This window comes from Dendrobium catenatum, unplaced genomic scaffold, assembly GCF_001605985.2.
Source record: "Dendrobium catenatum unplaced genomic scaffold, ASM160598v2 fragScaff_scaffold_264, whole genome shotgun sequence".
NCBI classification, from domain to species: Eukaryota; Viridiplantae; Streptophyta; class Magnoliopsida; order Asparagales; family Orchidaceae; genus Dendrobium; species Dendrobium catenatum.
In genome coordinates this window covers 679,755-703,653 of record NW_021318726.1, presented here as the reverse complement: position 1 = coordinate 703,653, position 23,899 = coordinate 679,755, and the positions used below count along the sequence as shown (strand labels likewise).

Below are 23,899 nucleotides of genomic sequence, written 5' to 3'. Positions count from 1 at the left end.
TCTATTAAATAATAATTTACTTATGGTTTTAGAAATCGAAATATATTGCTCGATTTGATCAATTCACTTATGTATAGAACAAGGTTTAAAATTGCGTAACTGCGCCTCGAGGCGGTTTTCGTCCGTGAGGCGAGGCGTAAGCCTTGAGGCGGTCTGAGGCATAAACCTCACGAACACAGAATTGCATAAATGAAAAATTAAGGGTTTTAGCAGGAAAATAATAGCAATAGTGGAAAATAAGAAAGTAGATGCAATAAATCATGTCCAGAAGTACAAAATCACAAAATATTAGTTTAACAAAACTCCCAAAATAATGCGAGCATGATAGATGTTCCTTCATGCGGGTAACACCTTCCCTTCACACTTTATCGCAAAAATTACATTTCAAATATACATAGCTCTTCTCTCCGCCGCCAATGTCAACTTGTACACTATACTTCCAAGAAGGGTCCCTCCGCAATGAGTATTCGTCTTTTTTTACCTCTAACATGTCTCCTAAAGCAAAAATCAAATACACTCAAAAAAAAAAAAAAAAAAAAAAACTTAAACCCTAGTTTCTCTAAACTTGCAAATATATCCCTAACTTAATAAAAATACCTAAAAATCCAATGTGGAGTACTCTAGAGGGTGGCCGGAAGTTTCCACTTCGCCGGAGAGAGGCGGCGCGCGGGAGGAGCGGCGGGAAAGCAAGGCCGACGGCGTGCGGGAACTCGGAGTCGCGACCTGGAGCGTGCGGGAGGGAGAAACGTCGGGTGTGCTGAAGGATACGGGTGAAAGGAGAGAAAAAGAGCTCATTTTAAGTGAGTGGACCCTACCCAGAGAGGCGTACGCCTCACAAGGAGTTGCGCAATTGCGCCTCTGAGGCGCGCCTCAGCCCCAGTGAGGCGTACGCCTCTTGAAAGCCCAGAATTGTGTAGGTTATGAGGCGTTTTTGGGAGAAATTGCGCAAAGGCGCGCCTCAAGGCGTGCCTCTCATTGCGCAATTTTAAACAGAGGTATAGAACTAGTCAGAACTACTTATTGAACTAAAGAATCATTTATTTTCTGCCTGAAGTATGCTTAGAAGCTAAGAGAACTGAGAAGCTCTATTGAATATTTCTAACTATTACAGCTGAGGACTACCATTGGGAATCACCATCACCATCTCCTAACTTTTCTCATTCAAATATGTTTGATTAACTACTAATATTCAACACCAATATTAATTTTTAACTATTCGTTTATGGACCCCCCACCATTTCTTTAATCCTTAAGACATTAGTGTATTATCACATCTTCAATTATGAAAAAACATAAATCCTTGTATTAATAAGAATAAGTGGATTATTGCAATTAGACATGACCCTATTGTTTTCCTCCTTTACAAAATTTTCATGTAAAAATTCTCCTCTTACAACTTCTATTTATGTATACTAGATTTTCGGACAAAATCAATATACTAAACATATATTCTATAACCATAAAGTTTCTAGCATATAATAATATTAAATATCACGATCTCTATTTAAAATCTTTACATAAATAACAACCAAGTGTAATATCAAAAATCTAGAAATTAAACACCGGCATGATTTAGTTTTATTTGGGACAACTTTCTTATTACTTTCAAAAACATCTTTTTCGTACAAAAATTATTTGAATTAGAAAATTTTGAAATAGAAAGTTGTTTAAGAAAACTATCCCAAGACGAAGCCTTTCTTCCAATCAAAAGTTTAAAAAAATGACAACTTTCAGAGAGACTATATCGCCCAAAATTATGTAATATGGCAAACTGCCTTGCAAAATTGTTGAAATAGGTCTGCATTTATGAGCAAAAACATCATGATGAAAAACCAAGGTACTAAAACCTATCCTAAAAGCTCTTTGCTTGTTCTCTCAAGTCCATCACAACTCGTGGATGTTGTTGCTTCACTTTCTTTAGCTCATATTTGCACATAAATTTTGGTACAAATTCTTGGTGGATCTATGAAATCAAGGCTTTTAGACCCTCCTAATTTTGTGCTTAGGCTGCTTAGCTTTGATACATATGCTTGTAAGTGTATTATTTCAGAGCCTCCAGCTATTCCCATTCCTATTAGGATATTGTTATAGTTTTTCAACAATTTCACGAGTCTAATGTTAGTTTATCATCTATTGAATTGATATGATATTTCATGTCCTATATTTTATGAGAGGCAAGTAAAAAATTACCGTCATTTTCAATATTCATAATACCATAAGAAACATGTTTCAATTGAGAGTTCATTATGATATCTTCACAAATAAGATGAATATTTTCTATTTTTACATTATTTTAATTTTCACGTTTAACTAACAATTCCTTAGAATTGTGTCATATATACTAATATTCATATTTGGTCATAATATTACAAAAAAAAAAAAAGTTTGCAAACCTCCAAAAAAAATTTACAAATAAAAAAGTCCTATAGTGTGGTCACCAACATAACTTTAGACACAAAAAAAGAAACCTACTTAAGCTTGCACGAGAGGTTGGCTGATTGAAAGCCTAAAAAACAAGGTCTAGTTTTCTCTATAGCAACAAAATTTCAATCGGAATTGTAACTGACATCAAATCAATGAACTAAAGGTATGATTGTGAGCATTTAACTCAAAATTTGAAACTGCCAATTATGAATTATGGACTTAAGTGCATCGGATCACATCACCAAAGATATATGTATTTCTCAAAATTCAAAAATTCAAAAACTCGTTGAAACTCATCACATAAATCAATTTATCTCCACTATTTCTTTCAAAGTCTTTAATTGTTCTATTTTTGCATAACTTGATTTTGTCATGTGTTTAAATCACCGCCGGTTTATCTTATATATTACTTTATCTTCATCTAAGATGTCTTTGAACATATTATTTCATAAATTTAAAATTATAGAAATAACACTCTTTAGTCTGAATTTTGTGTAAGACTAATTATAGTGTTATACCTTTGGCTTAGCTTTAGCATAGTTTTCAACTAGCCTTGTCATACCTTTTGAATTATTTTGAATTTAACTCTCATATATATTTTTTGTGTGCTAAGTTGCTATCATCCTAACATATTTTGCAAATATTTTCAGTAACATTTATTTTGCAAAATAGCATGCATATATTTTTCAAGTTCTTACATTACTCCATTGCCCACATTACCTAATCTGAAAGTTGTTTGCTTGTATTTTTCTTTATAGATACAATTAGAAGCTTCATTTCATCCTATTTTCATATCTGTAAGTAAATCATTTGAGATATATGATCCACCATTCATGTTCTCTTTCTATTTTTCTGTTAATTTTTTTAATGACAATTAGTCTCTCATGCCTCTTTTTCAACTCTTCACTTGAGATCTTTTGAAATAATTTCAAGTCTCAATTTCCAATTGATTTTTTCAATAGAACAACAAAATTAAACTAAACTGGTAAGAAAATAAAATAAAATAATTAAAGAAAACAAGATTGGCATGATCAACTCATTCCCTACATAAAAAAAAATAAATTTATTTTTTAATAAATAGTTTTTTAAAATGTTTTTATCAAAAGGTATATATTTGAATGTATTTAAAAAAAACATAAGTGTAAGGAAATTGATATTTCAAAATTAATAATTTTAATGATATTCAAATAAATTTAAATTTAATAATATTTAATTATATTAAAGAATATGATTATAAGATTTTAATAATTTAAGCAAATCATCTTCTAAAATTAAATAATATCTATTAAAAAATTTCTTCTTAGTTTAAAATTTTTATTAAAAATTTTTACTTTTAAAGTATTTTTTAAAAGATTATTAATTTTTTAAGATCATTTTATTATACAAATATATATAATTTTTAAATTCATTCAAAATTATACTTTGAATTAAAACATTATTTTAAAAAATAAACTAAAAATTGAAAGACAAAAAATTTTCAAATTAAAGAAACTAAAAAAAAAATCTTAAGCAGTTGGATTTGTTCCCTTAAATTCTATGCTGAACATAAAGATCGAAGAGTAGAAAGAGACGCATAATACATAATACAAATACACTTTATTGTTCCTTGAAAAAGCACACATATAACTTCTTCTTTTATATAATCACATTAAATCAATAACATAAAACAAAAACAGAAGCAATCCAATTGTGAATTAAGAAGGATGGCTCCACACAAATTAAGAAAAACATACAAATAGTAAATAATATGACACAAATATAGCTCACTCACAGTAATACAAACAACACCACAACAACTTAATAATCCTTAACAAAGCATCAACATCTGAATTAATTAAAAATTTGTGGAGTAAACATAGGGTTGTTTACTATATCGAATATAATATCCCCAACATCTGATATCTACTCGTGGAATGTGTTGAATTAGGTCCCAATAAGAACCTCCTTCTAAACATTCTCGAAAAATCTTCTCATTGCATGACATCGAAACTTGGAAGTCATTATTAGAATCATTTTGCAATCCCCGTTGTCGTAGAGCTTCAATAGCCACTCTGGATCACTATCCTTACCAATATCATCGAAAGATAATTTTTGCAATGAATTAAACTTCTTCATGCAAGACAACTCTATACATTCTAAAACTTCGAGTCTCTTTAACATAGGGGCGCAACAGACTTTTTTCAATTTTGCACAGAAAAGTAATCTTAAGTCCTCAATTTCACCAGGGAGATTATCAATTGATTCCAGGTTTCTACAACCAAATATCTTTAGAAACTTCATAGTAGAGTACTCTAGACCTTTTGGTAGTTGTTTCAGCAAGGAGCATATATTGATTTCTAATGTATGTAAACATGGAAGAAACTCGAGTCCTGAAGATATAGTTTGCTCAACTTGTGTGACAAAGGACCATTCTTCCAATTCAGGAAAAGATGATATGTTTAGACGTTCAAGTTTGGGGAAAGCAATCCTAGTTGAATTGACGCCACAACAAAAAAATTCCGGCCTAATTTTCTTCACTTTAGTTGCACCATCAATATCAAGTTTTCTAAGTTCAGGCAACTGACCTAGTGACGGGAGTTGATTGCATGCTTTTATGTTTGTGAACACCAATTTAGTCAAATTTTGAAAATAAATTTCAAAAGTGACAAGGTGATTTTTGGTTAGAGGAAGAGGGAGATGGGACTGCATTGACGACTATAAAGGGAAGAAAACTGCGATGCCCAAGCATTTAATACTTAAAACAAGTTACCTAGTAACCTAGATGAGGGAGAATCACGAGCGGTGATCATAGACCGAAGGGAGTTAATGTAATTTGCAAGTCTGAAGGGGAAAAATCACGGCAAATAAAAAGAGAGATAGAGATTGATACAGAATAGCAGCCAACAACAGGTCCACTGTCTCTATACCCAAAATGGAATAGCAAAGTGTTGTACACTTATTACTCCAATACTTATAACCATCTACCGCTCAGTTTGCGGAGCAGCACCTATATTCATCTGTCTTATAATTGCAACTAAATTCTTATACTACGACTGTTAGATTAAAAGTAAAAAGTGATCTCATTTACTTTCACTCTTATATATTTGCATAGACTGTACATCAAAGGCATGATAAAACGGATTGCAAGGTGTTAAACATTCTTAAGATTTTAAAGAAAAGTGTCAATGGATTTGGGATTAAATCAAGAGATGAGTGCAATCCATCAGAGCTTGTAAATAGCAAACTCAATAATGAAAAACCCTTTTTATTATTGTATAGAGGTAATTGATATTTAAGAGAGAAATTTTGAAAATATTCTTAAGCAATAGATGTTTAAAATAATAATGGTGCAACTAAACAATAGCAATACTAATAAAATGGCAAACTCAAACATCACGCCAAAATGCAATGCATAGTTAGAAGATTTCATAAACATACGAATAACATCATAAATCTAATAAGAAATCGTAACTAACATATATTGTGAATCAAAATACTGTGATAGTACGGTAGATGGTTCAAAGATTAAAGATAATTCATTTTTAAGCCTTTCATACTCATAGTTATAATGGGTGATCTCATGGTTCAAACATTAAAGAATCATATAGTGAAGTATGTTTGACCAAGTAAAAGATATTATTATTATTTTTTTATCAAAGATGCTTTAAAGAAACAAGCATTTGACAATTAAGAGGCTACTACTAAGCCGATTTACAAAACCATAAAATATAACTTATTTTGCATGAAATACTAAGGCACATGTTCTACAAGCAAAAAATGAGCACCATAAAACATCTAAGCAATTGAAATTGAAAAAAGGAGCAACTTAAAACTTTTAAATAATTTAAAGAACATAAGAATATGGTGTTCGAATGTTTTAATATGTCATGTTATCCTAATGCACTCATTATTTCTATTGATTGTGGATAAGGAAGAATATGATGAATAATATATGCTCAAAACAAATTCAAATACCTTGAATATGAAAAGAATTTAACTGTTTTTGGGAGCAATTATTTTTATAAATAGTTCACTTGACTTAAAAAAAGAATAAGCATAACTTCATATATGCTCGTTGAGAGATTTACTCATAACTTCCAAAATTGCATTAAGAATAATTATTTAAATAATAAATAAGCTGATTATTTTAATAAAATCAAGCTGAAACTTCCTATATAAAACATGGCACTTAATTGTATAAGCACTCAATACCAGAGAGTTAAAAAGTAAGCTTTTTAGTTTCACAAAATGTTTTATCTCAAATTTCCCCACTAAAAGTAGAATTACCTTCTATAACATCAACTCGGAGATGAAGGATCGGAGATCTTCGGAGCTCTCGCATTTGTGTTCTTGACACTTGCCCTCATTCGTCTGCTTTCACCATGTTTGTTATGGCCTAGATCGAATGAGCAATTAACTCACCATTAATAACAATGAGACCGTGCCGCCACCTCTCTTCCCTTCATTATAGTAAGCACAAATGTGTCTAGGCATGACTGAGTAGGTGCTTAATAGTTTTTAACTTGTTTTGTAAACAAGCTTATAAAATATTTTCAGGCTTGTTCATTTACTTAGAGATAGAAAGAAACTCACAACCTCTTTGGACATAACTCATTCACTTAGAGAATGACCAAACTCTCTGTCTTTAGGTTCAACTCAATTTATTTAGTGAGCGGGTCAAACTCATGATAATTATGGAACAAAACATAAGCTTATTGTAAACATGAAGCCTAATTGACAACCTTATTCAAAATTTCATTAGAGAGAGGTCTCAAGACAAGTAAAGCATGATGCCCAACATAGTGCATCAGTAGTACTGGAAAGATGCTTGAGCTGATGTAGTGAGAACCAAACAGTTATTGTGGTCTTGCGATAATCCTTGTGTGGTTTAACAGCTTGAACAACTTTTATATGGAGTTTTCCTGAGTTGGAAGAATGGTCTTTTGGCACTCAAGTTGATCAAAATGCAAGGCTTCCATGTTTATAGAAACTAACAATCCGGGACTGTATGTTGCTGAAACAACTACTAGAAGGTTTAAAGTACTCTCATATAAAGTCTCACTGGATAGACCGTGCTAGGAGCCTGAAATCAATTAATTATCTTCCTGCTGAAATTGAAAGCCTACATACAAATTCATGACTGTAAAATTTTGGAAAGGACCATTGTCCCCCTACGTTAGAAGGGCTTTTAGTTCAAAAGTGTGAAGCTTTGGCTTACATGGAGAAGCTTGATTTATTGTAAATGTTAACTTTTCGTAGTATCCGTAATGGTAGTCTTCCAGAGTGGCTATTGAAGCTTCTGCGACAACGGGGGTTGCAAAATGATTCTAATGATGACTTCCACCTTTACTTGAGGTACAAGATGGAGGTTTTTCGAGAATGCTTAAAAGGAGGTTCTTATTGGGACCTAATTCAACACGGTCCAAAAGTATCATGTCGGAACAATAACTTTGTTTATTATCTTCGATATAGTAAGCAACCCTATGTTTAGAAAACAAACCTTTGATTAATTCAGATGTTGGAGGTTTGTTAAGTTTTATTAAGTTATTGTGGGGTACGTTGTTTGTATTATAGTGAGTTTGTGCATCTTTGTATAACCGTGAGTTATATATTGTATCGTAGTACTTATTATTTGTAAGTTTTGCTTTATTTTTGTAAGACCATCTTTCTTCTAATTGGATTGCATCTTTTTCTTCTTTATGTTATTGATTTAATGTGATTATTATGTAAGAAGAAGTTATTTATTTATAAGCTATTTCAAGGAATAATAAAGTATGCTTGCATTATGCATTATGCATTATGCATTGTGTTTTTTGTTCTACTCTTTGATATGTTCAGAGTAGAATTAAAGGGAACAATTTAAGGTTATTTTTAAGTTTTATTAAATTTTTAATTGAAATTTTTAGTTTAAAATTTTTTTTGTGCTAAAAAACTTTTTTGAGAAGCAGTAAGAAAGCTGTCCCAAACTAAACCTAATTGCCATTAAAAAAAAAGAAAAACATAAAGGACATGGTTGGTGGATCTTATATCCCAAATGATTTACTTACAAATTCAAGGTATGGCTGATCACATTTCAACCTATTAAGAACACTATTCAATAGTAATTTCCTCATGATTTTAAAAATCGAAATATATTGCTCAGTTTGATCAGTTCACTTATGCAGAGAACTAGTTATTAAACTAAAGAATCATTTATTTTCTGCATGAACTATGCTTAGAAGCTAAGAAAATTGAGAAGCTCTATTGCATATTTCTAGCTATTGCAACTAAGGACTGCCATTGGCAATCACCATCACCATCTCCTAACTTTCTTCATTCAACTATGCTTGATTAACTACTAATATTCAACACCGATATTTATTTTTAACTATTCGGTTATGGAACCCCACCACTTATTTAATCTTTAAGACATTAGTGTATTATCACATCTTTAATTATGACAAAACTTAAATCCTTGTATTAATAAGAATAAGTGGATTATTGCAATTAGGAATGACCCCAATGTTTTACTCCACAAAATTTTCATGTAAAAATTCTTCCTCTTAACACTTCTATTTATGCATGCTGTATTTTCAGACAAAATTAACATACTAAACACATATTCTATAACCATAAAGTTTCTACCATATAATAATAGTAAATATCACCATCTCTATTTAAAATCTTTACATAAATGACAACCAAGTGTAATATCAAAAATCTAGAAATTAAACATCGGCATGATTTAGTTTTATTTGGGTTATTTTTCATTATCTCAATTAGGGGTGTAAGTGAGCCAAGCCGGCTTGAGCTTGACTCGTTTATAGGCTCGCGAGTCGAGCTTATCGAGCTCACGAGTCGAGCTCGAGCTCGAGCTCGAGATCGTTTGATAAACGAGCTCGAGTTCGAGCTTGAGCCAGCTCGGCTCGTGAGCCGGCTCGAATAATTATTAAATATCAATATTAAAAAAAATGTTATGTAAATCAGGATTTTAACTATGCATTAAACTTAATTTGTTTTGTTATTTCTCAAATCCCGTGTATATTAAATTTCCATCTCCCTGTCTATCTCTCTCTCATTCTCTCTGACAGACAGTGACCGGTGAGTGCTCCAAAGCCAATAAATGATGATGTAAAGTGTTTTAGACAGCTGAATAATAAATGCATATTATTATTCATTTAGCTCTCTCTCTCTCTCTCTCTCTCTCTCTCTCTCTCTCTCTCTCTCTCATTTTAAAAGGCAGCGCGAGGGTCAAAGCCTCGAACTCGGTGAACCAGAAGAGAAATCACGGATGAGGCAGCTGCTCGACGAGCTGCTCGACTCGACTCATTTGTGAGACAAGTCGAGCTCGAGCTAATCTTTCAAGCTCGACTCGAGCTCGGTATTTGACAGTCGAGCTCGACTCGAACACCCCCTGGCTCGAGCTCGACTCGACTCGTTTGCACCCCTACCCTACGTTAGAAGGGCTTTTAGTTCAAAAGTGTGAAGCTTTGGCTTATATGGAAAAGCTTGATTTATTGCAAATGTTAACTTTTCGTAATATCCGTAATGGCAGTCTTCCAGAGTGGCTATTGAAGCTTCTGCGACAACGGGGGTTGCAAAATGATACTAATGATGACTTCCACCTTTACTTGAGGTGCAAGATGGAGATTTTTCGAGAATGCTTAAAAGGAGGTTCTTATTGGGACCTAATTCAACACGGTCCACAAGTATCATGTCGGAACAATAACTTTGTTTATTATCTTCGATATAGTAAGCAACCCTATGTTTAGAAAATAATCCTTTGATTAATTCAGATGTTGGAGGTTTGTTAAGTTTTATTAAGTTATTGTGGGGTACGTTGTTTGTATTATAGTGAGTCTGTGCATCTTTGTATAACCGTGAGCTATATATTGTGTCGTAGTACTTATTATTTATATGTTTTGCTTTATTTTTGTAAGACCATCTTTCTTCATGATTGGATTGCATCTTTTTCTTCTTTATGTTATTGATTTAATGTGATTATTATGTAAGAAGAAGTTATTTATTTATAAACTATTTCAAGGAATAATAAAGTATGCTTGCATTATGCATTATGCATTGTGTTTTTTGTTCTACTCTTTGATATGTTCAGAGTAGAATTAAAGGGAACAACTTAAGGCTATTTTTAAGTTTTATTAAATTTTTAATTGAAATTTTTAGTTTAAAAAGTTTTTTGTGCTAAAAAACTTTTTTGAGAAGCAGTAAGAAAGTTGTCCCAAACGAAACCTAATTGCCATTAAAAAAAAAGAAAAGAAAAACAGAAAGGACTTGGTTGGTGGATCTTATATCCCAAATGATTTACTTACAAATTCAAGGTATGGCTGATGACATTTCAACCTATAAAGAACACTATTCAGTAGTAATTTCCTCATGATTTTAAAGATCGAAATATATTGCTCAGTTTGATCAGTTCACTTATGCAGAGAACTAGTTATTAAACTAAAGAATCATTTATTTTCTGCATGAAGTATGCTTAGAAGCTAAGAGAATTGAGAAGCTCTTTTGCATATTTCTAGCTATCGCAGCTAAGGACTGCCATTGGCAATCACCATCACCATCTCCTAACTTTCTTCATTCAACTATGCTTGATTAACTACTAATATTCAACACCGATATTTATTTTTAACTATTCGTTTATGGAACCCCACCACTTATTTAATCCTTAAGACATTAGTGTATTATCACATCTTTAATTATGACAAAACTTAAATCCTTGTATTAATAAGAATAAGTGGATTATTGCAATTAGGAATGACCCCAATGTTTTACTCCTTTACAAAATTTTCATGTAAAAATTCTTCCTCTTAACACTTCTATTTATGCATGTTGGATTTTCAGACAAAATTAATATACTAAACACATATTCTATAACCATAAAGTTTCTAGCATATAATAATAGTAAATATCACCATCTCTATTTAAAATCTTTACATAAATGACAACCAAGTGTAATATCAAAAATCTAGAAATTAAACATCGGCATGATTTAGTTTTATTTGGGGCAACTTTCTTATTACTTTCAAAAACATCTTTTTCGAACAAAAATTATTTGAATTAGAAAATTTTGAAATAAAAAGTTGTTTAAGAAAACAATAAGAAAACTATCCCAAGACGAAGCCTTTCTTCCAATCAAAAGTTAAAAAAAAAATGACAACTTTCAGAGAGACTGTATCACCCAAAATTATGTAATATGACAAACGGCCTTGTAAAATTGTTTAAATAGGTCTGCATTTATGAGCAAAAACATCATGATGAAAAACCAAGGTACTGAAACCTATCCTAAAAGCTCTTTGCTTGTTCTCTCAAGTCCATCACCACTCGTGGATGTTGTTGCTTCACTTTCTTTAGCTCATATTTGCACATAAATTTTGGTACAAATTCTTGATGGATCTATGAAATCAAGGCTTTTAGACCCTCCTAATTTTGTGCTTAGGCTGCTTAGCTTTGATGCATATAATTATAAGTGTATTATTTCAGAGCCTCCAGCTCTTCCCATTCCTATGAGGATATTGTTATAGTTTTTCAACAATTTCATGAGTCTAATGTTAGTTTATCATATATTGAATTGATATGATATTTCATGTCCTATATTTTATGAGAGGCAAGTAAAAAATTACTGTAATTTTCAATATTCATAATACCATAAGAAACATGTTTCAATTGAGAGTTCATTATGATATCTTCACAAATAAGATGAATATTTTCTATTTTTACATCATTTTAATTTTCACGTTTAACTAACAATTCCTTAGAATTGTCTCATATATACTAATATTCATATTTGATTATAATATTAAAAAAAAAGTTTGCATACCTCCAACAAAAATTTCACAAAGAAAAAAGTCCTATAGTGTGGTCACCAACATAACTCTAGACACAAAAAAGAAACCTGCTTAAGCTTGCACGGGAGGTTGGCTGATTGAAAGCCTAAAAAACAACGTCCAGTTTTCTCTATAGCAAAAAAATTTCAATCGGACATGTAACTGACATCAACTCAATGACTTAAAGGTATGATTCTGAGCATTTAACTCAAAATTTGAAAATGCCAATTATGAATTATGGACTTGAGTGCATCGGATCACATCACCAAAGATATCTGTATTTCACAAAATTCAAAAATTCAAAAACTCGTTGAAACTCATCACATAAATCAATTTATCTCCACTATTTCTTTCAAAGTCTTTAATTGTTCTATTTTTGCATAACTTGATTTTGTCGTTTGTTTGAATCACCGCCGGTTTATCTTATATATTACTTTATCTGTCATCTAAGATGTCTTTGAACATATTATTTCATAAATTTAAAATTATAGAAATATCACTCTTTAGTTTGAATTTTGTGTAAGACTAGTTATAGTGTTATATCTTTGGCTTAGCTTTAGCGTAGTTTTCAACTAGTCTTGTCATACCTTTTGAATTATTTTGAATTTAACTCTCATATATTTTTTTGTGTGCTAAGTTGCTATCATCCTAACATATTTTGCATAAATTTTCAGTAACATTTATTTTGCAAAATAGCATGCATATATTTTTCAAGTTCTTACATTACTTCATTGCCCACATTACCTAATCTGAAAGTTGTTTGCTTTTATTTTTCTTTATAGATACAATTAGAAGCTTCATTTCATCCTATTTTCATATCTGTAAGTAAATCATTTGAGATATATGATCCACCATCCATGTTCTCTTTCTATTTTTCTGTTAATTTTTTTAATGACAATTAATCTCTCATGCCTCTTTTTCAACTCTTCACCTGAGATCTTTTGAAATAATTTCAAGTCTCAATTTCCAATTGATTTTTTCAATAGAACAACAAAATTAAACTAAACTGGTAAGAAAATAAAATAAAATAATTAAAGAAAACAAGATTGGCATGATCAACTCATTCCCTACATAAAAAAAAATAAATTTATTTTTTAATAAATAGTTTTTTAAAATGTTTTTATCAAAAGGTATATATTTGAATGTATTTAAAAAATAAAAATATAAGTGTAAGGAAATTGATATTTCAAAATTAATAATTTTAATGATATTCAAATAAATTTAAATTTAATAATATTTAATTATATTAAAGAATATGATTATAAGATTTTAATAATTTAAGCAAATCATCTTCTAAAATTAAATAATATCTATTAAAAAAATTATTCTTAGCTTAAAATTTTATTAAAATTTTTTACTTTTAAAGTATTTTTTAAAAGATTATTAATTTTTTAAGATCATTTTATTATACAAATATATATAATTTTTAAATTCATTCAAAATTATACTTTTAATTAAAACATTATTTTAAAAAATAAACTAAAAATTGAAACAAATAAAATCTAAAAATTAAAGAAACTAAAAAAAAATCTCAAGCAGTTGGATTTGTTCCCTTAAATTCTATGCTGAACATGAAGATCGAAGAGTAGAAAGAGACACATAATACATAATACATAATACAAATACACTTTATTGTTCCTTGAAAAAGCACACAAATAACTTATTCTTTTATATAATCACATTAAATCAATAACATAAAACAAAAATAGAAGCAATCCAATTGTGAATTAAGAAGGACGGCTCCACACAAATTATGCAAAGCATACAAACAGTAAGTAATATAACACAAATATAGCTCACTCACAGTAATGCAAACAACACCACAACTTAATAATCCTTAACAAAGCGTCAACTTCTGAATTAATTAAAAATTTGTAGAGTAAACATAGGATTGTTTACTATATCGAAGATAATATCCCCGACATCTAATATTTACTCATAGAATGTGTTGAATTAGGTCCCAATAAGAACCTCCTTCGATATTTTTTGAGAATGCTTAAAAGGAGGTTTTTATTGGGACCTAATTCAACACAGTCTATAAGTATCATGTCAGAGCAACGACTTCGTTTATTATCTTCGATATAGTAAGCAACCCTATGTTTACGAAACAAATCTTTAATTAATTCAGATGTTGGAGATTTGTTAAGTATTATTAAGTTATTATGGTGTACGTTTTTTTGTATTATAGTGAGTGTATGCTTCTTTGTATAACCCTGAGTTATATATTGTGTCATATTACTTATTATTTGTATGTTTTGCTTAATTTTTGTGAGGTCATCCTTCTTCAAGATTAGATTGCATCTTCTTCTGCTTTATGTTTTTGGTTTAATGTGATTATTATGTAAGAAGATGTTATTTATTTCTAAGCTATTTCAAGGAATAATAAAGCGTGCTTGCATTATGCATTATGTGTTTTATGTTTTGCTCTTCGATATGTTCATAGTAGAATTAAAAGGAATAACTTAGGGCTATTTTTTAAGTTTTATCAAAATTTTAATTGAAATTTTTAGTTTAAATTTTTTTTATACTAAAAAACTTCTTTAAGAAGCACTAAGAAAGTCGTCACAAACGAAACCTAACTGACATTAAAAAAAAACTAAAAGAGGACTTGGTTGGTCGATCTTATATCCCAAATGATATACTTACAGATTCAAGGTACCGCTGATCAGGTTTCCACCTATAAAGAACACTATTAAAGAACATTATTAAATAACAATTTACTCATGATTTAAAAATTGAAATATATTGCTAGGTTTGATCTGTTCACTTCTGCATAGAACTAGTCACAACTAGTTATTGAATTAAAGAATCATTTATTTTCTTCATGAAGTATGCTTAGAAAGCTAAGAGAATTGAGAAGCTCTATTGCATTTTTCAACAATCATAACTACTGATCGCCATTGGCAATCACCATCACCATCTCCTAACTTTCTTCATTCAGCTATGTTTGATTAACTACTAATATCCAACACTGATATTGATTTTTAACTATTTGTTTATGGACCCCCACCACTTCTTTAATCCTTAAGACATTAGTGTATTATCACATATTCAATTATGGCAATACTTAAATCCTTGTATTAATAAGAATAAGTGGATTATTGCAATTTGGCATGACCCCATTATTTTACTCCTTCACAAAATTTTCATGTAAAAATTCTTCCTCTTACAACTTCTATTTATACATGTTGGATTTTCAGACAAAATTAATATCCTAAACACATATTTTATAACCATAGAATTTCTAGCATATAATAATAGTAAATATCACCATTTCTATTTAAAATCTTTACATAAATAACAACCAAGTGTAATATCAAAAATCTAGAAATTAAACACCGGCATGATTTTGTTTTATTTGGGGCAACTTAATTATAACTTTCAAAAACATCTTTTTAGCACAAAAATTCTTTGGATTAGAAATTTTTGTAATATAAAGTTATTTAAGAAAACAGTAAGAAAAATGTCCCATGACGAAGCCTTTTATGCAATCAAAAGTTTAAAAAATGACAACTTTCAGAGAGACTATATCACCCAAAATTATGTAATATGACAAATGGCCTTGCAAAATTGTTGAAATAGGTCAGCATTTCTAAGCAAAAACATCATGATGAAAAACCAAGGTACTAACACCTATCCTAAAAGCTCTTTGCTTGTTCTCTCAAGTCCATCACGTCTCGTGGAGGTTGTTGCTTCACTTTCTTTAGCTCATATTTACACATAAATGTTGGTACAAATTCTTGATGGATCTATAAAATCAAGGCTTTTAGACCCTTCTAATTTTGTGCTTAGGCTGCTTAGCTTTGATGCATATGCTTGTAAGTGTATTATTTTAGAGCCTCCAGCTCTTCCCATTCCTATGAGGATATTGTTATAGTTTTTCAACAATTTCAAGAGTCTAATGTTAGTTTATCTTCTATTGAATTGATATAATATTTCATGTCCTATATTTTATGAGAGGCAAGTAAAAAATTATCGTGATTTTTCAATATTCATAATACCATAAGAAACACGTTTCAATTGAGAGTTTATTATGATATTCACAAATAAGATGAATATTTTCTATTTTTACATCATTTTAATTTTCACGTTTATCTAACAATTCCTTGGAATTGTTTCATAATATTACAAAAAAAAAATACATACCTCCAACAAAAATTTCACAAAGAAAAAAGTCCTAAAGTGTGGTCACCAACATAACTCTAGACACAAAAAGAAACCTACTTAAACTTGCGTGGGAGGTTGGCTGATTGAAAGCCAGTTTTCTCTATAGCAAAAAAAATTCAATCGGACTTACAACTGACATCAGATCAATGACTTAAAGGTATGATTGTGAGCATTTAACTCAAATTTTGAAAATGCTGATTATGGATTATGGACTTGAGTGCATCGGATCACATCACCAAAGATATCTATATTTCACAAAATTAAAAAATTAAAAAATTATTGTCAAATCCTCATTGAAACTCATCACATAAAATCAATTGATCTCCACTATTTCTTTCAAAGTATTTAATTGTTCTATTTTTGCTCACATTCAACCTTATGAAATGAGTAAACTTGATCTAAGAGTCATAAAGTGTATTTATTGGTTATTCACAAAACCAACAAGATTACAAATGTTATTATCTAACCACTAAAAAAAGTTATAATTATATGGACATTACAATTTTTGAAAGATAACTTTCTTCTCCAAATATCACTTTTAGGGAGAGAATTCAAACTCTCTCAATGAATATAAGTTTAGCAAAAATATCTACCCTCTTTTGAGACTACACTCTCTTTGAACAACTCAAATCTTATGCCCCTGACAACACTAAAAACTCCCAACATCGCATATAATGAGCTAAATACAAAGTAATTGTTTATACCATATGTCAGGGAAATTGAACAAACAAAGGGGATCAAAACATTTCTTTAGAGCAAAACCACATGTTTGACCCTATTTGTCGCCTATCAGTTGTAGGTAAAAAAGCTGTAGCAGAAGTGCTTGATTTTGTTGCATACCCAGGAGTCTTGAGAACCTTACTTGCCTGACATTCTGATTTGCTGTTGGATGATTAAAGATTGAAATAGCTTCTACATCTCCGTGTCTTGGATATTATCTATACAGAGATTGAGGTGCTTCCTGACTTGATAGAAATACTATTGCATTTGAGGCATCTTAATTTGATTGATGAATACTTAAAGGAAATACTAGAATCCATTGGGCAATTAACATGCTTATAGTATTTGAACATTCCTGAATACGTTTATTTGAGACAACTTCATATTAGAATTACTAGGTTATATAATCTAAGGCACCTTTATCTTTTCAGAACACCTGTTACTTTCATACCACAAAGAATAGAGAAACTAAAAAAGCTTAATTATCTAAAGGATTTTGTGTTGGCCAACAATAACAACTGTAGCAATTTGGTAAACTTGATTTCCCTAAAACATAAAAGAATTTTATGCCCATTTATAACTTATAGTGAGCTAAAAAATGGATATCTCAATGAATTACCTTATCATTATACTTTGAAGTTCGCTACTCCAAGTACCACTCAATTCAAACTGAGGGACAATATTTGGCTATAGAGGTGCAATTAAATATGATGATACCTCCACAAAGCCTAAAAGAGTTATTTATATAACTTCTTTGACCGCCGTTTCCCCAAGTGGATGGTTTTGTCATCTTTTCAATTTTGTGTTCTACTGTTGACTAAACTAGAATTTGAAGGGATAAGTTTATGGACTTATCTTCAATTACCTCAACTTAAACAACTTAAGATTTGAGTTGTCATTAAAGTGTAAAATATTGGCCAAGAATTTCTTGTTGTTGGTATCAATTCAACAACCAAGATTGCTTTCCCAAAGCTTGAGATGCTTATATCAATAAAATGGATGAGTTAGAAAGTGATATTTTGATACAAAAGTAGAGAAAATGCATCTCTAAAGCTTCAGTTGTTGTCATATTTATAAATTTTAGACATCAATCATTGTCCGTTATTGACATATTTTTCAAAAGGTCTATAATAATCGCCTATGAAGTCACTAAAAATAAGTTAATAGTTTGATATCAATGAAGGAACTCCTTATTGAAATTGAGGAATAGAAAATATCTATTTGTATTAATTTTATAAAAGTATGTTGTCCTTATTCATTAAAGAAGCATGTTATTGACCACTTTAGAGCCTTATTTTCTGTTAAAAACTTTGATTTAGTGCAGGAATTGCATTACCTTAATTCTTATAATGAGTGCCTTACCTTAATTCTTATAAGGATCATGGAAATTCAATTTTGACAATGAAAAGAAGACCAGGCTTTACAGATAAAGATAATGAGCTTCTTTAACATAGAAAGCTAATATAACTTTTCCAAATTTATACAATCAGATATGCTCAATTCCTTAATTTTAGTACAGAGATTGTTCATTGATCTCAAGCTCTATGCTCTTATATGGAGTGACTTCATAGCCAAGTATTTTAGACCTTTTGTAGCTATTTCAGCAAGGGACAACTAGTGATGTATAATTTAAGTCAATATGGTAGCAACTTAAGATTTGTAGATGCAATTTTTCTCAACTTGTGCATCAAAAAACCAATTTTCTAAATCATTCATTTTGTTGATATAAAGCATCTCGAGATATGGGAAAGTAATCAAGGTTATCAAATTGATGCCAACACCAAGAAGTTTCAACCTATTTTTCTTCACTTTAGTCTCAAATCAAATCTTAAGCTCTTTAAGCTTCTACAACTAGCCTAAGGAGGGAGCTGAGTGCATGATTTTATCAGTTGGAATTCTAGTTTAGTCAAATTTGAAACACAAATTTCATAAGATGATAAAATCATCCAATTGGTGAAACGACGACTGAAGAAGCCACATATGGTGAATTTTTTTAGGCATTGTGGAGGTATCATCTTATTGAATATAATAACTCTTATGCTGCCAACTCTTGTTCCTCACTTAAGAAGTTGGAATTGAGCGGTCCATGGAGAATTGCAGCATAATAGTAGAAATCTAAGTTAGTTTTTTTAGAATTATAGTTCCACTTTGAGATTTCTTTGAGTTGCAAATGTTAAGTGTTCTTATTCGTTGAAGAGAAACTCTTCTAATTTGCTGCTAAAGTCCTTGTTGGCCACCACAAAACTATTTGAATAATTAAGTTGTTGTTGTTTCTCTACTCCTTGTGGAAATAAACAATATTAATTTAATTGGAATTTTCTTTTTTTTATTTTTAATGAATTTTCTAATTTTTGGATTATGAATTATTTAATTATCCTTTTATTATTATTTTCTTTATGTTTTAACTTTCTCATATTCTTTTTGAATTATTTCTAATATTAATTTTTAGCTGCACTTAATTTTCTTGAAAACTTAATTTTAAAAGTAGTTCTAATATAATTAAATTATTTAGTTATATTCTATTCAAATTTATTTACTTCTATTAGCCTTGGTTTGATTTCATGCTTAAGTTTTAATTTTAAACTATATTTGTCTCACAATTCTAATTTAAATCCATTTATATTATTTAACTATCGTGTATGTATTATTATTCCGACTTACTGAAATTTAATTTTGAGTTCAGCTATATATGCAATAATTGAATTTTATTTAATTAGATTTTCATTAGCATTGTATTTTTGTTTAATTAATCACATCTTCAGGTTGATTTATCTTTAATATTATTTTATTTCAAATCTTATATTTAATCTATACATTAATTTGATTATGTTGATGAATTTATTCATTAATTAATTACAGCATATTCTATTTACTATTTGAATGTAAAAATTTAATTTATATGAATTTATAACTATTGAAGCAAGATTAAAACTATTAATCAAATAACCCTTAAATATTTGAAGTCTCATATATTTGTAACTTATTTTAGGATGTGAACTAAGTTCTAATAATCAGATCTATAACATGAAAATATAATACCTACTGACATAACTTATAATTTGCACAAGAAGGGATTAACGTGTGTGTAAGACTTTTTTATGAACTACTTTCAGATGTAAAATAAAGTAAATTATTATGAGGTTCAAAGGGACTAAACTTTTAATGGGGAAGTCGAATCGGATGAGATTAATTTTATTTCATCAATTCGATTAATTACAAAAGTATGACTTGAGGTTTTCTTAAACTATCATTCTAAATAATTAATGAACAGTTATTGAAACTCAATAGAAGAAATTAAGTGTGAATTGAACTATGAAGCATCTCCATTTTATCAATAATTTCAACAGAGCATATGCGACATTTATAAACCTTTCGTGAAACTTACAAAGTGCTGAAGAATGCGTATTGGTATATATACATCGGCAGAAAAGTTCAGCCATTAAACATGAAGCATATATGATAGTGGTAGCTAACAATAAATTAATATGAGAGAAAGCTACTTTACCTTTTTAAGGGCTTGTTTGGTTCAGCTTTGATGTTTCAGAGCTTTACCAAGCAGCCGAGAACAAAAAGGAGCACAAGGTCTCTTGTCTTCATTGGGATTTAACAGAAGAAAGTTTAATTAACTTGAAAAACATAAGACATATATTGATTTACTAACAAAGCTTATAAGGACATTGATACCTGCTTCTTTATTTTGCCTTTTTGTAAATTATGGCAGTGACTGTGGTTGTATCAACTCATGGCAGACAAAACCAGTAGGATAATCTCTGGTCTTCACCAATTGATTCAGAACCACCAAGCAAGGAAATCAACTCAGAAACTAGCTCCCTTCACGCTGCCTGGAAGAAGAGAACAGCTCTTAGCTCTTTATGTTTTTTTTTTTTTTGGAGAAAAGGAGTGGTCCAGCCTCTTAAAAGCCTAGAGTTAATGTTGTGTGCAGGGAATCATGGAGAAAACAGGAGAACAGCGACTGGCATTTCACATTAGCCGTTTGATCGGGTTTTGTATTGATTTAGAAGGGCTTTACTTACATGATAGTAATGATTGAGTGCTACATTTAGAAAGGATAAACCTAGTTGATTAGATTGAATTAGGCTTGCTTCGATTTTAAATTGATCCGAACAAATTTGGTTTTAATCGTATTTAATTGCAGACCTCTCATCATAACCAAATTAGCTTACTGCGAGCTAATGAAATCTTGATTCATTAAATTATATATATATATATATATATATATATATATTCATGCTCTCGGGCAGTGACTGTGGTTGTATCAACTCATGGAAGACAAAACCTGTAGGATAAAAATCTCTGGTCTCCTCCAATTGATTCGCAACCACCAAGCAAGAAAATCAACTCAGACACTAGCTCCCTTCACGCTGCCTGGAAGAAGAGAACAGCTCTTAGCTCTTTATGTTTATTTTTTTTGGAGAAAAGGAGTGGCTCAGCCTCTTAAAAGCTTAGAGTTAATGTTGTGTGCAGGGAATCAAGGAGAAGGCAGGAGAACAGCGACTGGCTTTTCACATTAGCCGTTTGATCGGGTTTTGTATTGATTTAGAAGGTTTTACTTACATGATAGTAATGATTGAGTGCTACATTTGGAAAGGATCTTAATACTAAAGAAATTAATGTTGAATGGACAAGGAGAGCAAATCTGAATTTATCAGATAAGCTCAAGTCGATCTATTTAGGCGATGTAATCTAGTCCAGTGCACTAATGGACAACCCTTGATGTTTTGCATACATAACAGCAATTTAAGCTGACTCCGTTCTCTGCTACTTGGGTGGCCTCCGTCGTCTGCTTCGTTTCAGGAAAGTTCTCTTCTTCATTCTCTAAAGCATTTTTGGTCAGTATTTATCACTTTTTTTCAAATTTGAAAAAGTTACAAAAGTGAGGTTAAGAACTTCATAATCGAGTGCTTTAACCCTCTTTGTAACCGTTTCACTAATGGACAACCCTTGATGTTTTGCATACATAACAGCAATTTAAGCTGACTCCGTTCTCTGCTACTTGGGTGGCCTCCGTCGTCTGCTTCGTTTCAGGAAAGTTCTCTTCTTCATTCTCTAAAGCATTTTTGGTCAGTATTTATCACTTTTTTTCAAATTTGAAAAACAATCACATCATTACCAAAGATAGTTTTTAGGCCAATGCAATCAATTGAAAACAATAGAAAAATATAGAAAGATTGTTAAATATTTTTAATTTGTTGCTCATGAAACATCGTATGATGATTTTGATAACGTGTCAACATATATTGAAGTTATTAGAAATTTACATATGATGGAGTGTTAACAATTAACGAGCATTATAAGTAATTGGAAGAGTATAATCAAAAGGCACATAACTGTCATATAGCTTTGAACTTTAACATAAACAGAAAAAAAAAGTTGCTAAATGGTGCCTAAATAGCTTATTTTTATAATTATGATATAATGGAGCTAAGTAAAACATGAAAAAAAAAATAATACCTATAGATGTAATTTTATACCTATAGAGGAATCGCCCCTGGGGCACAACTCCTCTTTGTTCGTCCTGCTCGGTTCGCTCTTCCTTCTCCTCGTGATCAGCTCGCCTGCGGCTCTCTATCTTGGTTTGTTTAAGCCCCTCAGTTTGGCCCCGGGGAAAGACCCCGCCTGCTATTAAAAGAAAAACAAAACAATAAACAAACCACACTACTAGCTACAAGCAAGGCTATACATGGGAAATATTGTTAGCTTTAAAATAATATAGAGCAAAAAAAAAAAAAACTAAGTGCAAATTAATAAACTGAATTTAACAACTAATATTTGATTCAAATAATTAATTAACATGTTAATTAACACAAGGTTTGGCATACAAGTTTCTCTATTTTCTATTTCATCCTCATGCTTCATGTATTGCACGAAATAATGAAATACTTCAAAAGGTTGCTTCTACAGAACAACCCTTTTATCAGAAATGGCAAATGTGCGATAGGAAAAGTTGGGTCAGTTGGGTTAGAAAGAATGATTGAGAAACAACCATCCAACCATGAAGAACAAAAGAAGCAAAACCAAAATAGCCAAATCAATGCAAAAACCCTAGCAGCTAGGTGCTAGCCAAAAAAAAAAAAGAGAGTAAAAAACTAATAAACCATACAACTTAGCACCTAGCAGCATGACCGTCTCATCTTGGAGAAAATTAGTGAGCAAACTAACGAAAGCCTCGAAGCCCATCTCTTTTTTTTGCTTTGCTGAAGAAAGAGAACAGCTTAACTTGCAGGATTTTACTAGAAGCTCGTATGTTTAAAGGAAGATAGGTAGAGATGGAGAAAAAAAACTCCCCTTGGAAGGCTTTATTGGCAATCACTTTTGGATGATCGTTTTTGGCAATCAGGGGAGCTCTATTTGTTTCCTTACTTCTTTTAGGCTGGTTTTGATGTTTTTTTATCCCATTTTGAGTCCATTTATTACTACCTTGCTCTATTTTCTTAGGTTGTAACTGGTCTCAACTTCTCCATTATAGTTTTCTATTGAGCTTTGTTACTCGTTTGGTTGCATCTTGGAATATTCGTGGCAGTAGAGAGATATAAAGTTTAACCTCTTAGCTTTGTACGAAGATCCACCTCACAAACAGATGAGAGATAGGGGTGCAACGTTCAAAAGAGACGTTAGAGTTTTTACGTGAAAACCCATAAAAATGAGAAAAACCACGGGGCCTTGCTCATTTAAATGAATCCAATAGTGTTTGTAGTTAATTACAAATGAGATCCTTCATTGGGAGGAAGAGCTTGGCTCGATGTAACAAATGTACATCATATAGAGTG

At 30.8% G+C, this 23,899-nt stretch overlaps 1 long non-coding RNA gene across 3 annotated transcripts; it reads right to left on the bottom strand.

The window, feature by feature from the left end:
• Positions 1–21,420: 21,420 nt before the first annotated feature.
• On the bottom strand, positions 21,421–23,452 carry LOC114579288. Of its 3 annotated transcripts, none has more exons than XR_003700206.1 (3): positions 23,243–23,452; positions 22,584–22,751; positions 21,421–21,497 (listed from the first exon to the last, which is right to left on the bottom strand). It is a non-coding gene; the product is annotated as an uncharacterized LOC114579288 (long non-coding RNA). The 3 variants fall into 3 exon arrangements; XR_003700204.1 differs by having other exon boundaries at positions 22,604–22,751; positions 23,243–23,438; XR_003700205.1 differs by having other exon boundaries at positions 22,604–22,748; positions 23,243–23,437.
• Between the last annotated feature and the right edge of the window lie 447 nt (positions 23,453–23,899).